Below are 17,803 nucleotides of genomic sequence, written 5' to 3'. Positions count from 1 at the left end.
ATATATATATATATATATATATATACAGGTAAATATGAAACCTGATATTGAAAGTAAATTGATTTATTAATCTTTGCTTTATGTACCATAAGAATACTTTTTTAACTAATATTCATTGCTACCTTTTTTATTTCTATACATTATGCCTTATACCCACTTTCTTCATTTAAATAACATCATTTATTTTCACATTACCTACGTTACCTACAATACCTACCTATATCCACTTATTCTCTATTGACAACATATGCACAAATTACATAGAGCATGGTTTCCCAAACTATGGGTAGCGAGCAAATATTGAGTGGGCCCTCGCCACTGTATACATGAATTAAAAAAATAGGAAGTGATAAATTTGATATTTCATTCAGCTATGTATTCATAATTCCTAAAAAATGAAATAGACTTAAGTTACGGAAAATATTGTGATAAAATAATAATAATTTGAATTGCCAATGCACTACAGATGGCAGCACAATTGCTGAATATGAAATCGTCAACAATAATATTGTTTCCCATTTCGTTAATATTAATGAAAATGCTGTATATGCCTCGTATCTCATTAGCTTTATCAGAAGATACGTCACTGAAAAATAGTTTCAATGGTAAACAGTTAACGAAATTCTGGCTCTCAGTTGCTGATAATTATCCTTGCCTGTTCGATGAAGCTATGAAAGTCCTCCTCCTCTTTACTACCTCATATCTATGTGAGGTTGGATTTTCGGCTATGGGTAATATTAAAACTAAATACCGAAATAAATTGGATAGGTATATCAAACTCACTGTGATTAAAAGTAACTAAAGTTGAAGTTGATGCTAATACTGTAATGAAGAAAAATAAGAAACAAATACATCCTTCCCATTGAAATAACTTTGTAAAAATACCTTGCAGGTGTAGGTATTTAAGTATTTTTTTTTTAAGTTGTGTTTCTTATTTCAACAGTCTTTCATTCATATTGGTAACACTTATAAAAAATATTTTTTTTATTTCAATTATAACAAATAAGACAGCATTAAGTAGTTCCACGACTCGCCACCAGGGAATCTGAGTATTACCAATATGTATGCTCTCTTTTCTCTAAGACAGCTAAGAGGTGGGTCCCAAGATTGGAAATTTTTGTTAGATGGGTCGGAGCCCAGTAAACTTTGGGAACCAATGACATAGAGTGAATTTGATATTGGAAAGGGTACTATTCCCGACTTTACTTACACCAAGCATATTGCATTACTCTCTTGCTCGGTGCCGCTCCAACTACGGCTATTTTTCTTTCAAAACTATCGATCTTCACGATAATGTGATATTGCAATTTACTGATAATAAATATATTTGTTTTAATATAATATGCATTTATTTAATGTTTTCTGGTTATTTATATGATTATTTTGAATGTTTTTTGAATAATGATGATCGAAGTAATAATGTATTTTTTATTTAATTTAAAAACATCGAAAATTTATATTGAATACCGGATAGAGAATAGAGCTTTAATATTCTGATATCAACGAGACTCATACAGTCTTACTTACCTACACAAATAAGAAGTAAAATACTTTTAATAACTGTGCATAATAATATAATACATATTTTACAAATATAATAATATGTGGTAGCCACCTTTGTTTTCAGTCACTGTCTCATTACTGAAAACGGTGGTTTGAAATGACCTATTCCAATTAATTCTGCACAGGATTCTCATCCAAATGTCACTGTATTTTTTATTTTGCCAATCATGCCATCTCTTCATGCTGTCAACACCTCTCCCCTCTCATTGAGTCCAAACACGGCAAAATAACTGAAAAAAAATGACTCATGATTGACAGTCCGTCCTTCAATATTAAGCTCTTCAATGTGGATTTGTTGGTATGCCTGAGTACCTATTCAGCAAATTCTGATCATACGCCTCCAACACCACATTAAGCTTCAATCCCACCATATTATGCATAACTTATGCAGGTCCGGTCTCGGGGCAATTGGATCGAATGGATCGAATGAGCCTAATCCAAAGCCCCTCGTGTCCAAAGTAACTTCCCGAAGTCACCCATGTCACAACAATAAAGGTAGATTAAAGTAATAAAACATTCAAAATGCAAGTGCATAATGCAGTTGAATCATTACATTTTCTATAAAAAAATTGAGAACCAAGTGTTTCTAGTAAAGCTGTTCGGGACCATTATTGCAAAACACAATCCAAATAAGCTCATAGTCATCATGGAAAATACAGTAGGTACAACACAAGACTAACAATCGATGACTGCCATATACTTGCGGTACTGAATTAGAGATAGTGGTTGAAGGAAGCCAAAAGCCATTTCTAATAATACTGAAACTTAGGTAAAAAACTAATTAATGTTTTATTGTTGTTTTAATTTAATAAAACGCATTTTTTGTAGTACTTATTCCACTTTTAATCAATAAATTCGGACCGGTCTCATCCGCGTTAGAGGGACATTTTCAACTGAATACATTTTATTTTTATAAAACAATGAGGCGGATGAAACCGGTCCTAATTTATTGATTAAAAGTGGAATAAGTACTACAAAAAAATGCGTTTTATTAAATTAAAACAACAATACAATGCAATTCCAGCATGAATTGACAGTTAACAAAATGAAAGAAATTAATTAATGTTTTGTTTTCTCTCCAGTTATCGGAGTGGTACCGATTTGCCAGTGAAGAGTATGAACTCCTCGTAGCGGAAGAAGGTGAAAGTGACACTCAGAACCAAGCGTGAGTATTCTTTTTTCTGTTATCTAAATAATCCCTTAGACTTTATTGATTTGTCAATTCTCGAAGGATATCATTAAATTAAAAATGATTTATATTCTCTATACCGAATTTATTTTATTAAGTTATTTATTTTTGTTTACTGCAATGTCTTCTTTCCAGCTATTCCAACATAACCTAAAACTCATAGTAGACAAATTAAAACGGGCAATATTTGCTACGGTACAATTTTATCTGTTAAATAATAATTGTTACCTAATTAAAAAGCTCGTAGTTTAAATTTTACCGATAAAAGACATATACCTTTATGTACACATAACTGTAGGTGTATAAGTAAGTAACGTGTGTATTTAAAAATAAATAACTCTTAGGTACTTACCTCGTTGTCACCAGTTATATTCGAAGAAGTCCACTGAAAAAAACCCAAGTTCAAACGAATTAAACAACCGCACAAGGAATTGGCGATATTTCAGATTATAAAAGCAGGAAAAATATTTCGATCGCATTTATTTAACAGGTTTTGTGATGCGTCGCTATTTTCGATCGCAAAGAAAAACCGATTCGATAATGTGTCGGTCCCGTAAGACAAAAATAAAACCTTCGTGAGTCAGACTCAAGAATGTTCTATGAACTGCGGAAATGCAAGGTCTTTGCCACAAATTAAGTAGGGATTGTGAAACTTTGAAGAAAGGCCAGTAATGGTTTTCCATAAAGTGCTGAATTCGATCGCTTCGTTAAAAACTTCTAGCATCTTAAACATAATATTACCTATTATGTGTAAGTATTTTGTACAATCTGAGTTTTTCAATTGTAAACGTAAATAATTCAGCACACCTTTATTACAATATTTTAACACTCTGTATCATTTATCGCTCAGGTTAAATCTCTCAATCATGTCATAAAACAAAATAATACAAAAAACAGTTGTGTATGACGTGTATCGTTTTTTACCATGTTCGATCCTAAGAAGATCATTTGGGCCTCCACGGAGTGGAGGTTGAATTAGCAGATTTTTTTTGCAAGTAATAAAAAATGTTAGCTACTAGCTCAATCTATTAGGCACATTCAAACTCCCTGTTCCAAACAGATATTGAAAAAAAATATCGTATGACTTTTCCAACCCTGAATTCGAACCCGGATCCATGACATTATAAGCTGACATATTACCGCTCGGTCATCATGGGACTGTAAATTAATTAAATATGATAACGCTAACTTTGTCAATGTTATATAAAAATAATATATATTTTTTGTTTGATGAACAGTTTATTGGTTTAATTTATAATGTAGGGGGATTGAAATCAGTTACCCACGTACTTCAAATCGTCATTGACAGTATTAGTCATTTTTACCTATGCATGCCCTCTTATATAGAAAAGTGCATAATATTTAATTATTTTTCAGAGGAACTAAATATATTTCTGATGTAAATGCTTATTCTATTTACCCGATCATTAAATTTTTACTTTATTTTTAAAAGTTTATCAATTGCTGAGATATATTTAGCAAGTGCACACAATACCTGTTGTCAAATATCTGGTAAAGGGTATTGAACTTGGGACCATTGAAGAGATAAATAAACGAATCGTTGCGGTTTTTTCTGCATTGTTTAACTTTCGCGTATTTTACCAAAATGTCGTGTAAATATTTTAACTCTCGCCAGTCATTTCTCTCACTAAAGATATTTCAGATTATAAAGATATCTGCTTGTGTAATATGTATATTATTAAGTGTATATTGATGAAAATCCATAGCAATTGAAGAAAATCTTTCTCTCTTAGTCCAAACTGTTAATACACTTATTTATTAAGAAGTATTTCTACTATTATAGGAATTAATAAAAAATAACTAACACTTTATAAATGTATGTTATAGTTTTAATAATTGTATGTAAATAATTCAATAATATATTATTTTAAATTCAAGACCTGGCGTTCATCCAAACGGGACATAAAAAATATTTTTATTGAAAATACGCATTTTTGAAAAACCTTATAAACTTATATACTTACATTTACATACATCTTGGAGAAATATTGGACTAAGTGGGATTCGAATGTATTTTGAACATTGTGTATTTTTATAAAAAAGATATTATATTCATCGTTTCATCTAGTGTATATTCAATATTGAATAATAAAGAATTTAATCAATAATAAAAATTGTTTACGTCACATCCAATGACGTCATAACTTATAAATTGGATTATTCCTGACATCCGTTATAAAGCAAATCAGTAATACCATTTAGTTGGTATCTATTTCTTGGCGGAATTAGAAAATATTTGTAAAAATAACAGACTAATCGATAGCTTTCTGGATAAAACCAATGAAAGATGTAAGTCCGAATTCCATACGATCCATTTTTTTCTACGAATTTTCTAATATTATAATATAATATGTAAAAAGGCGCCCTTGAAATAAACACTAAATTAAAATTATTGAACAGTTAATAATTTTCTTAATATCAATTCATAATAATTGGCAGCCATGTATTTTTTCACATTATACTAAATACTTACCTAAATTTCTTTTCTATCGGTGTAAGTAATAAATAATAATCCGTGTATAGTTGTAATGAACTTTACTTTACCAAGTTCAACTAAATATATTGTCGTGTAGTGTATTGGATTATCGTGGAAAGCTCAAAGTTATTACGTCTTCCGTAAACATGGTGACTCTGTTATGATCTAATAATAACAACTAGGAAAGGTCATTTATCCCGATAGGGTGGACGGAGAGTAGTGTTCCAACACCTCATAGTTGGTGGGCGGCCTCAGCAGTTTCGTGGGCGGTTTTCACGTCCTTTGCGTCCTTCCAGAGCGGCCAACGTCATCTTCTTCTTTCTCCTATATATTTAATCCCATAAAGTAGGCGTATCGGCGCCTCTCGTAATACCGACTAACATGATCGCGTCTGTAATCTAATTATATTGTCAAGTGGAAAAATGGCGATGCGTCAAATTCTAGGAATGTTTCGTGTGGTGCCTATTGTTCAAAATGGGTGGGTGGATTAGAAGTTAACGGACTTTATAATAATAAAACAATAATTATTATGTAAATATTTAAATTAATCTATCATAAAAAGTAGTACCTAATGTGCGGACGAATATTAAACTTTTTCCTAGAAAATATGTGTGTGGTAAATTGTTGGTTCTTTGCGATCTAGGAGTGGAATGTTATTTGAAACTCTGGTAAGTAGTTTTTTTCGAATGTCTAATAGCCCTTAACAATACGTAAATTTTGTTGCTTACTTCTCAAACTAAGTATTAAGCAAAATGATAATTTGTTCTGTGTTGAAGGCTGAAAAAACAACGAGAAGGAAAACGTATTGGTGGCATAACGTTTCACCAGTAAATATTTCATTCATTTTATACGTTTTCAAATAATTAATTTTAAATAGTTTTGGCTGCATAATGCAAGTGTAAAGTTGTTGAGTTACTTTCTCCTCATTGCTTGGGATTATTTACTTCATAATATGACATATAATACATATTCTAAGATGTGCAAGTCCATTTACACAATATACAACACGCATGAACTTTTTCCTATAAATGATACCACTACCTCAGCGGTAATTTCTATTATGCAGATGACGCATTCGATTCGCCAGAAGCTTTGAATATGTCCTCGAAACAGTTCAAGCAAGTCATTAAATGATTGTACTAACAAATATAGTATGAAATGCTGTCCAAAACATAACAACATAACGACAATATAACACCGAAGAGGGTCGGTAACTTTTTTTAAAGGTTTATTCAATAATGTTATTTACCAAATAAATTGTTAAAAAATTCAAATGCCAATATTGGTGAGTGTTTTAATATTTTTATTTGTGTTTAAAAGTACCTAGACTATTTACAAAAATAAATTAATGCAGTAAGACAAAATGTTATAAGTACAAATAAAAAATATAATTTATGGATTTTATTTTTTATCAAGGGCTAGTCAGTGGATCGGGTCCCCACGTCCCTAAACCCGTCACTGTGGCGCAAGCTGTAATAATAGTTAACAATAATAATATGATCCATAATATTAATTTTGTGAAAGCCCAATGTTGAGCTTCCTATGTCTTGTCCAATTGCGGTTTTAGCTTTCTCTAACTACTCAAATATAGATACGTACTATTAGTCGCCCTATATTTATTTACATATACCTATATATAATATTATATTATTTAGCATTATAGTAAATTTGAGGCGTCATAATATGGTGAAATAAAAAGTCTTTATTCATAATATAGGCTCGACCAAAGTAAGGTCAAACTAGAAATTCTGCACACCCTAGTTCAAACCATTAACAATCGGGTATGCCTATTAAAAAAGCCTCACTATTTAGTAGTGCTACAAAGAAGGATGTCTGTCGGCAGAATACGAAAAATCTGAATAAATAGGTACATTTCTTTTTCTTTTTAAGGAAAAATAAATAATTTTGATTCAAAAATTAACTTAAATATTTTGAAATTAAGCTTTCATTTAATTATTAGGTACATATAGTTTTATCAATGAAATTTAGTTGAATAAATTGTCAAATGTGTAAGAGAGGTTTTAATCAAACGGAGTGTTTAAATTAATATATTTAAAGACATTTTTTTCTATAAAATATAAATACATAATATTATGTCATCAGTTTTAACATAATTTTTATTTGTATATGATCGAGCTTTGGTATGATCACAATAACACTACAGGTCAGGCACCACCGCCTTGCTTTAAAAAACTTAAAAGTACATAAATAGGGCCATGATATTATCACGTCTAAGCTGATTATCATGAAAAAGGAACCGTAATTGAAACATAAAATCATCCACATTTGTGTGGCCGACATCAACAATGATGTTATAATTATTCATCAAAGAATACTGTATATAAGGCGGCAGTTTTGCACCGGTACGCCCCTGCCCAATCTTCTCGAAGGAAACAAATAAATTATCAACACAGTTGAGTATGGAAGTCAGTGCCGTAGATCAAGTCGCGAACGAAATTAAGTCCGCCGACTAGAACTAGAGCTGGAGCAACAGAAAGCGTGGGCGGGAATGGAACCCGGAGCCAGCCATTACTCTCGACAGTCCACTCTCGAAACCTCTTGTCCGGGACTCGACTGGACCGTGGATATACCACGAGCAGTCACGCGATTTCGAACCAAAAAGGCAATAAGAGATATGATCTGGTTTTCTATTCATATATTTTGCATTTTATTATGTGGTTATAAATATTTATCCAGATCGCCGACGAATCGTGTTACAACGTCTGGTGGCTTTTTGTTTTATTTTCAAATTTATTTCCATCGAGAATCCAGAAATTTTCCTGATTCTGTTGTAATTGGATACCTACCTACTTAATTATGCGAATTCAGTGCATTGCAGTGTTATGCAACTGCTGTTTGAACCCATAGCACTGGTAATAAGTTAATACCTATAGTGGTTATTGTCGTTTTACTAATCACAATTATTATTGGTGGAGACTAAAAAAACTCAAATCTAATTAGTTGTTTCTTCATTTACTGGTAACTTGTATTCAGAAGATGGATTAACGACAGTAAAACAGGGGAGACTTTATCACAACCATAATTTTCACAGTTCAATCGTTTAAATTCGAAGTAGGTACATATAATGGGGAAATACTTGGCTTTCCTTTGCCATGTCTCCACACCCGGAGAAGCACCAAGTAATCCACTATTATCATTATAGTCTAGTGGTGACTCATTTCTTCCCGAAGTGATTATAATACGTGTAAACGTTGAACAAGCACTGTGAATTCGTTTGAAAACATTATGATAATAATTCCTTAATATATTTTTCCCATTGACATTAGTAAATCGAGAGCTAATTGCAATTATTAATAATTCCGAACGCACGGAAATAATATTGTTTCCGAAGATTTATTTAAGAAGCCCATCCGAAATTAAATTTAGCTATAATTCTACATAACAGTATTTTAATATAAATCGCAGAACTTTGGGCTCATATATTGTGTAATAAAATTCTCAATGTGTACTTTAGTGGTATCCAAACTATCCACCTGCAGTACAATAATATATTATTTTATGCACTAGATACCTATGTATCTATACAAATGGTGTTAACGCGATACTACATAATATTTTCATTTGTTAAGCTTTCAGTCAAACTCAAAACTCACTTGTCAAAGGAAAACAAGGGCCAAAAAGTTTAAGTTTACCGCAAGTATATTTCGAAAAGTACAGTATAAATAAAAACAATAAAATTAATGTTTTCTGCCGACACTTGACATTTGACGTCTCTTCTCAGATACTATCTTTCTAATTCGGGGCGAAATGTTGTCGCAGTGATTACTATCAAACCTGACCTAATGTGTTTGTCAGTAATTCAGAATTTGACAGGATAATTAGTTCCGTTCAACGTGAAAATACCTAACTACTATTACCGATAAGTAGAGTATCCTCCATGTAACTTTGCAATTGTACACAGTGACAAGGTTTGTATGTAATATTCACTGCCAGGGCTTTTTAAAAAAAAAGTGTCGGAACTTACTTCTTGCCAAACAATTTACCTATCGTAAAAACGTCATATATTTAAATAAAAGTATATAGTGATTTCCATGGTACCCACATCCTGAAGCGGGCCCCCTACCTATCACTAAGGTTAAAGTCAGTGTGATGCTGTATAGTAGCGTTTTTCAAATGGTGTTCGAGGTAAAATTGAAGGTATTCAATGTATCAACAAACATTAACCAAAAATGCAATTACACAACCACATATTTTAAAATGTTAATAACGCCTGAACGAAATTAGCGCCGCAGCCGATTTTTTTTTACGATTAGAGCAAATTTTGTAATGTGCGTTATTTCAATTATCTGATCGATCCCCCCAGGCTAAAGCCCTGTCAGCCCCCCCTTTGTGGGGGCCATGGTGTTTTCCAAAGTTCAGTCCAATTTTCGTCTCGATTCCTTTTCTCATAGTTAGAGTCTATGGCCGAATGTTTTCTTGCACAAGTCACCACCGATAAATAATTTATTTTGAATGATCGAAGTGTCAAATGTGGTCCGACAAGTTTGATAACCAAAAGTGCCGAAACTGTTTTGGTCTTCAACGAAGCTCTTATTGGGGTAATAATTAGATTCATTTGCGAAAATTCGCGTTCACATTCACTTGAAGAAATGGTAATCGAATTCAATGCACATATCAAACGCGATAGTTTTTCAGAATATATCTTTTCATATGAAATGATTCAGGAAAATTAACTTTGTTTCATCTAACTGCTTTTGAAACATTAAAAATACTGTGAAAAAAGGTGCCGGAACGCCGTTCCACCACGTTACATTACAAAAAAAGCCCTGCTCACTGCGTATTATAATCCGACAACATAAAACTGAACCTTTTGATGTTCGGTTGTGTTCGGCTATTTTCGGCCAGTACATGAGCGTCTAATAAGGAAACAGCCCGTATTACACGTAGACAATCGTCAAAGTTAATTTCAATATGAACAAAATATACTGTCCACAACAAGATCTCGGCAATAACAGAAAGTCGCTTTAGTCGCGTGTAGAAGATTTTTTGTGTTGTCATTTTTTGATAAAACCAATCTGGCGAAATTGGGTTTTTAATTTATAACAATAATTTTACTCTCCGCAGTTCACTTAAAAGCCCAATTATTATTCGATAATTAACAATAGAAAAATAAATTAAAATAATTTCACCTCTTAATTATTAATACCTATTATTATAGTTAGGTTAATTAATACTGGGTAATTATTGAGTTTGGAAGGAAAATAATCATTAAACCTACATCAACTGATTATATTGCTGCAGGTATGTATTAATTAAATAATTAGTAGAACACAAATTATGACTTAATAAGTAGAAGTAAGTAAACACCCGATCCTCTTTTTGCACTGTTTCAAAATAACACGGTTTAAAAAAAGTACCGATTATTTTTTATTTACACTGATTTTTGTGCTTTAACCAGTTTAAAACAAATAAAAAGAATAAAAATACGTATGTATGTACATATTTATCAAAAAACTGCGTTGCAATGGATCGCACGCCACTGGTGTATACATAAATGTTGTCACCGGATGCCGTCCAGACATACATACATGGCGCCACTAGTCAGTCACTTCGGGTTCGATAGAAGAGACGCGCTGAGTACTTCGGCGTCAGCATCATTAAATATTTCCAGCGATGAGAGTGATTTTTTGCCAGCGAAAAACAGCAGTAAACGGGCACATTTATTGTCAAGTAGCGACACTGAAGGAATATATTTCTCTATGCTAAATTTAATTTAAATCGAAAACTATGTATTTTTATGTACTATTACCAAATACGCAGTCTCGAATACCGCATCAGGCATTTAGCATCGATATTAAAATGCCCCTGTAAAAGTTAAACAGTCCTGCACTACAAACACAAAAATTTAAACTTTTTTTTGCAAAACAAAGGCGACCCCTCGGCGTTCCTTCCGAACCGAGACCAGGGTACCTGCGCGTCCCAAGATAACAAATAACGTCCAAAATGTGCAGCCCCAAGCTGTGACAAACAACCCCCCCGCACCCCTCGGAAATCGCGCCCTCAAGGCGAGAAAGTACCCCTTTGCCATTAAGATTTTTAGATATTTTTCGAAAGTCAGGTTCAGTTCCGATCTGGCAGTGAAGCCGGCAAAAACATTACCCCGCCGTCTTCGGCGCGGCGGATACCTTTAACACGTGTTTCAGTTATGATCCTCGCGTTAAAAATAATCAATCAAAAACTTTCATATCTTAGAAAGAGTGACACCCCTCATCGTTGCCGCGTGAATAATAATCTATATAGTTGCCATCAAAGTGAATCAGTGCTTAGTGCGCGGGATAATAATGATAAACCGACCCCTAATATAAAGACAGTGCGGTAACTAATTTAAGACCTCTTTACATGTAAAAGTGATGTAATATTATCAATGTTTGCCTATGCCCTAGCTTAAATAAATGTAGTTCCACGTGGGACTGTCAAATTAAAGACGTGTTTTATCTTGAATTATGCATCCTGATGTCCACACATGACCTGCAACCCGAAGTGATACCGGATCAGGACATCTACCCAGAAGACATGTGAGTTCTTCTTCATTTCCCCCCCGTATCAGTACTTATAAATATTTTTATGTATAGATAATAAATAAATTCGATTTATTTGAGTTCAAGAATTTCATATTTTGAGTTGATTAAGTAATGGAACCTATCTACCATTTCTGTATGAGCACCTTATCTTTTTTACACGGTTTTGTTTTGAATGATAGTCTTTGGTACGTATCCCCCGTGCAAAAAAAAGAATCGGGTGTACTTACATATTAAATATATCGATGACTCCATCACATTTTTTTATAATTTTCAAATAATGTCTTTTAATAATTGACATTTTTAGTAAAGTTATTATAAAACGCATACTGTGAAAATCATTTTCTATAAAAATATTATATCTACCTATCATTGTACTGTTTTTTCTTCACTTTTAAATATTCTGTTTTTATTATTATGTTTCTTGTAATACTCCGATCGAAATGGGGTATTCATTGTAAAACTGTAAATATACTATTGTATCGTGTACAAGACTTTTCATACACAGACGCAGCGTTTACACACCTACTATATGCGCACGAAAGTAAGTGTACTTCTGCGCAGGTCTGTTTTTAATTCGTTTAGCTACAGTGTATTAGTAAATGTCAGGCGCCTGATTAGCTGATTTCATCAAATAATTCAAAAAAATCTATTCCTCATACCTCACTGAATTTCAAATCTGAATCGCATTAGATCTCAATTATCTCCATTTGAATATTTCTCCGATGTTATATAGAATAAACAAAGAACATTTCCCCTCCAATGATTTCAAATTCACAAACCTTGTTTCAAATTCAGTTCTAAAATTTAAAAAATCCGTATATTTTTGATACATACAATGTTCGCCTAAGCTTGCATGTCGGAAAGTATGTTAAATTGTCATTTTTCAGCTGCTTTTCCCAAAGAATTGGCTAAAATTTGAATGCTTTACAGGTCTGGAATGGTCACTACATAGATATAAGATGACTTACATATGAGTAGTCATTGGCGAAAAATGATGTTACAAAATTATTTGGGTTGCAAAGATATTCATTTTGGGCCACAAGTTTGACTTGCTTGTTATTTAGATGGTCAAAAATATTTTATAAAATATATTTTTTTCATAATGTAGATATTTTTATTGCTGTGGGAAGTAGAATTTGAAGTTCCGCTGATGATCCTAATCAAAATGTGGCTGCATTCTTGCTAATCACGTCACATTGTTTATGTGCATAAATTTGAATATTGGAGGTGAGGTCCTAATAAAAGATTGCCTTAAATAAAAAAAAATACTGATTCTGCTGACTAACTTCTCTAAAATGCAAATTATATTAAAATAAGATCTCTATAATTTGCACTGTTTATATTGAGAGTTTAGAGAGTAATTTTCTGATGGCTAAAAATCCTAAATAAAATAAGGTGTTCACGGTGAGAAGTATTCGGTAGTATATATTATTATTGGGAAATAAGGGATTAATAAAATTCACCATATTCTATACACTGAGTTCATATGAATTTATTTTATATCTGAATAATATACAAACATTAAAATGCAAATAAAAATATACATAACATTCAAATTTAAATAAAATGTAGACATAAAAATTCTAAAAGCCAATATATAAATAAATCAAAAAAATGTTACATAAACATAACGAAACTTTTCTCAATCACTGCTAACATGGCCAGCCGTGGTCAGTGATAGAAAACTTAACAAAGACAAATTATTTATAATAATTGGTTTCGATTAACAGAATTGGCTAAGCAAATTAAATATTTAGAGATTATTTTCTATTTTTCTGATCTATACGGCAAGTTATATTTCATATAAAATAGTATCAATGCTTAAAAATCATACAGAAAAAAAAATTACTACACATATTGCCAGATGAATAATAAATACCTTTTCATGAGTGTAATAAAAATGACTAATTATTGGTTATTTATTATATGTATTATTTGTTACGTCTATAACAGCAATTTTACCTCGGGCATATGGATGATGCATAATCACATTTTGTAGCAAATGATAGAAAAATCTCCATTTTCAATGTGTCGTTAACTTTACTATACATCTATTTCATTTTGATCTTGTAATCTGCAAGTTTAGAATAATGGATATTGCATGCAAAATAAATTTTAATTTCATTAGAAACTGCAAAAAACTCCACATTGTCTATTAAGCTTTTATGAATAGATGTTATAATTATTATAATAATATGTATTTACATATTATAATTATGTGAATAAATTCTAATTGGTTTCAAATATAAATTATTACAGCAATGATTGTTAAATTACAAAATGATATTTTATAAGTTACGTTGAATGAATTTTTAAATACATTGTAAGTATAAAAATGGTGCATGTATCTCTCTAGGTCTTTCAGACAGAATAATGAATATTTTGATTTACACTGCAGACAAAAGTCAAATTCGTGTAAAAGTGGATTCACACACACTCAATGAATCTATGCATAACATATCCTTTTTATGCGTGATAAATAAAAATCAAATTCAGCCTGTTTGAATAATTCATTTAAACCTACATCCATGTAAAAACATGATTAGGAAATTTGGATTGTCTTCATATGTAATTTGTAGTGTGAAAATGTGCAAACTAAGTCAATAATATAATTTTTTTATGAAGAAATTTCCTCAAATTTCAATGTGCTCTATAAATACAGTTATAAAGTCGGTGATCTACAAACACAAAATAATATACTTACAATGAATATGGAATAAATACGATGTTATTTATATTAATAACATATTTCATGAAGATTTTCCACATCGTGAGATACATGAATAAATTTTTAAATATATATATTTTAGGTATGTAATATTTAAGATTTTAGCCGCCATGAGGTAAAAGTTATTTTCAAGCATGTATAATATTTGTATGTATATAAATTTTCACAAAATAAAAATATACATAACTAAAGAATACTTCACTTATTGCTATTTTATTTACAAAGTTTACCTAAAATACAAGTAGTGGCTGTAAGAATAATTATTTTAAGTTTTATATAATTTCGTATTTATTAGCTGCTTTCAGTGTGAAAATCAAAATTGTATCTAGTGTGATTTGAGTGAAAATGAAAAAAAAATATTCATCTCATATGATGATGTTGTAAAGAGTGCACGGTTTCATCTACTCAAATGATCCGGGTAGGTACCATTACAATGGACAATGAATAGACAGATAGGCCACAGTAGTTATAAAACTTATTTATATGACGTTTACCTACAATATATTTTTTTAAACAAAATATTTCATATTTTACCACTAGCCAACCAAATCATTTCAGTTCGAAAACATTTAGAAAAATGAACATTAATTTACTAAAACCATCTGAAATTAAGAAAATCTATTGATTGATAAAATATCTTATGGAATGCAATTTTGAATGTCTTTGAATCGATGTTATTTGGTGACAGTTTAATGTAAGTTATCAAATAAATAATTAAAGTGAAGATGAGATGGGAAAGTGTAAATAAATTTTGATACTTCCACACGACAAAAGGCAATCTAAATTACAAACTTACATTATCTGGTAAAATTACATGACTTATATGAGGTGGACGTTTATTTTGGCATAATAGAAATCGAAAATGAAATTCGATATACTTATGTATTTCATTTCCATCAACACTATCATCGATTGACTTTTCAAATATGAATTTTCAGAATGCAAGCTGCCATATATAAATATCCAATACAAGCTTGGCTTCAATAATTTACGTTACGCTGCAATCGTCCTAAACAAGGCTACAAAACACTATTCAAAAAATCAGTTTATATTGCGCAACAGACATTGAAAAACAATTCATTATAATTTCACAATTAATATCTGTCACACACAGAAAAAAGGTGAAAATGTTAGAAAAAATATATCATCATTACACATTTCAGCACTGTTAAGATGACAATATTTCGGCTTCATTGAGTCGGAATCTTTTGTACTACAATAAATTATCCCTTACGGGATTTTGGGATAATTTTATTGTAATATGGAAAACTGAGTTTCGGTAGAAATATTCATAAGTATAGATAAAAAGTATCAAATGTCAGAATGTAAAATATGCACAATAAAAATAAACGCACTGACTGGAAATAAGAAAAGAAAGGTCATATTATTAAAAGCATGAACAATCATTTTATTATTATGTATTTGTGATAACCATTGTGAAAATCATGTTATTAATTTATATAATATTATGCACTAATTTTGTGATATTATTTAAATGTAACAATACACAACCAAAAGTAATGTCTATTACTATTAGATTATTTATCGCACGCGCTCTGCAGGAAAGTTATTTATTATTGATTCCTTTTCGCATACGTTTTATTATAATTCAGGGAGGGAGTACAGTTCATATGAGAGTAATTTATTGTGTGAATCGATAACAAATATCTACACCTCTATGGTGTTAAATCTACGTATTTTTAATTTTAACACTTGACAAGCTTTTAATAATTACCGCTTGAAAAATCAAATTCACTTTCTAAATGTAGAAAACACCGAGATATTAACCGCAAAACTGATTGGGTATTTTGAAACCCTTTTACACATTACGCCTTTGACTATTTGTGAGCGAAATTAAATCTCTACGTTGTCACCTAAATTGTTATCTACATGAGAGATTGGCCACATTACCTACATATTTGGTTTGAAGCATTTATTCGATACATTATAGAGTGAAAAATGTGGAGAATTGATAGATATTTACATTAAAAAGTGCTTTCAATAAATGTAGGCGTAGAATCGCAAAAAAGACTACATATTATTATCAACAATGGACAAAATATATTTTTACTCTAATAGCTCTGCAGCTAATCTTTACGTTAATATTACATAAGTATGTCAGATAATATACTATGTCAAATTATACATGTTGCGTGACCTATCATTGCACAAAATACTTTTCTATAATTAGTTTATGAAAAATTATTGTTTGATTGGATGGAAAATTAACATAGATTGCACAGGATTGTTTCTGCTTCTCAGAAATCATCTTATCGTGTATTTATCATATATTAAATATTTGTAATAAATATATTTTATATTGATGATCACATCCCTTTCCCGCCAGTAATATTCACAAATTCGAAATTTAAAACAAAGATGTTATATTGTTTATCTGGCGTTTAGTAATCGATCCTTAAAACGTTCCTTTTATTTAGAATTAGTCAAAATGATCGTAAGGACGAAGGATTTTATGGACTTCTTAAAGAAATACTCTTACTTTAAATCTACAGGACAGTATCCTTCAATATCCGTAAAGTTATAATAATATTAATTTTACACGCTGTCTTGTCACAATGGCAGCTAATTTCAAGAGATGCTATGTTGATCAGTTCAGTTAGTGGAATCAGTGAAATAGAATTATAATATTACACATACATTATGTATTATATAAAAAAGAATTTTGCTTACTTCATATTATTAAGTTATAATAATGCATGTAAATACCTTGACAAATATTATGATTCTATTAAAATTGAGTTCTAGAATAATATATACATTTTTTTTATTATTATTTTGTGGATCAATTTAGAAAGAATAGAATTTGTAAGAGCTAATGCCACTTTACAGATCAAAGTGTCTCTCGCTTATTTATCTCTCGACGCCCACAACCATCTTTTTTCGTTATAACGTTTCTCTCCCATTATTTTATTAATAAAATCTAGTTCAATGAACAACTAAAATTTTGTAATTCAATTAGAATCGATGTTACATAAACGTATAATCCAAATCAAGCTCGATAAATCACACAAATTAAATTCCTCAAAAATAGTTTTTGAAGTGGATGGACATACAATATTTCTTTTTAATTATATGAATAATATATTATAATATGATAAATCATTATAAATAAATCATGATACCTTGGCAAGATAACCTCATCTGCATGACGTGTGTAAAGAAACTTAAATAATAAATATACTATACACAATCATAAATCCTACTTTATATGTATTAAAATCACAGACATGAACAATGAATATTATTAATTATAGATTACTAAC

The sequence above is a fragment of the Rhyacophila brunnea genome, unplaced genomic scaffold (genome assembly GCF_057557595.1).
Source record: "Rhyacophila brunnea isolate RB1 unplaced genomic scaffold, BYU_Rbru_1.0 scaffold_2, whole genome shotgun sequence".
NCBI classification, from domain to species: Eukaryota; Metazoa; Arthropoda; class Insecta; order Trichoptera; family Rhyacophilidae; genus Rhyacophila; species Rhyacophila brunnea.
This window is presented reverse-complemented; position numbering follows the sequence as displayed.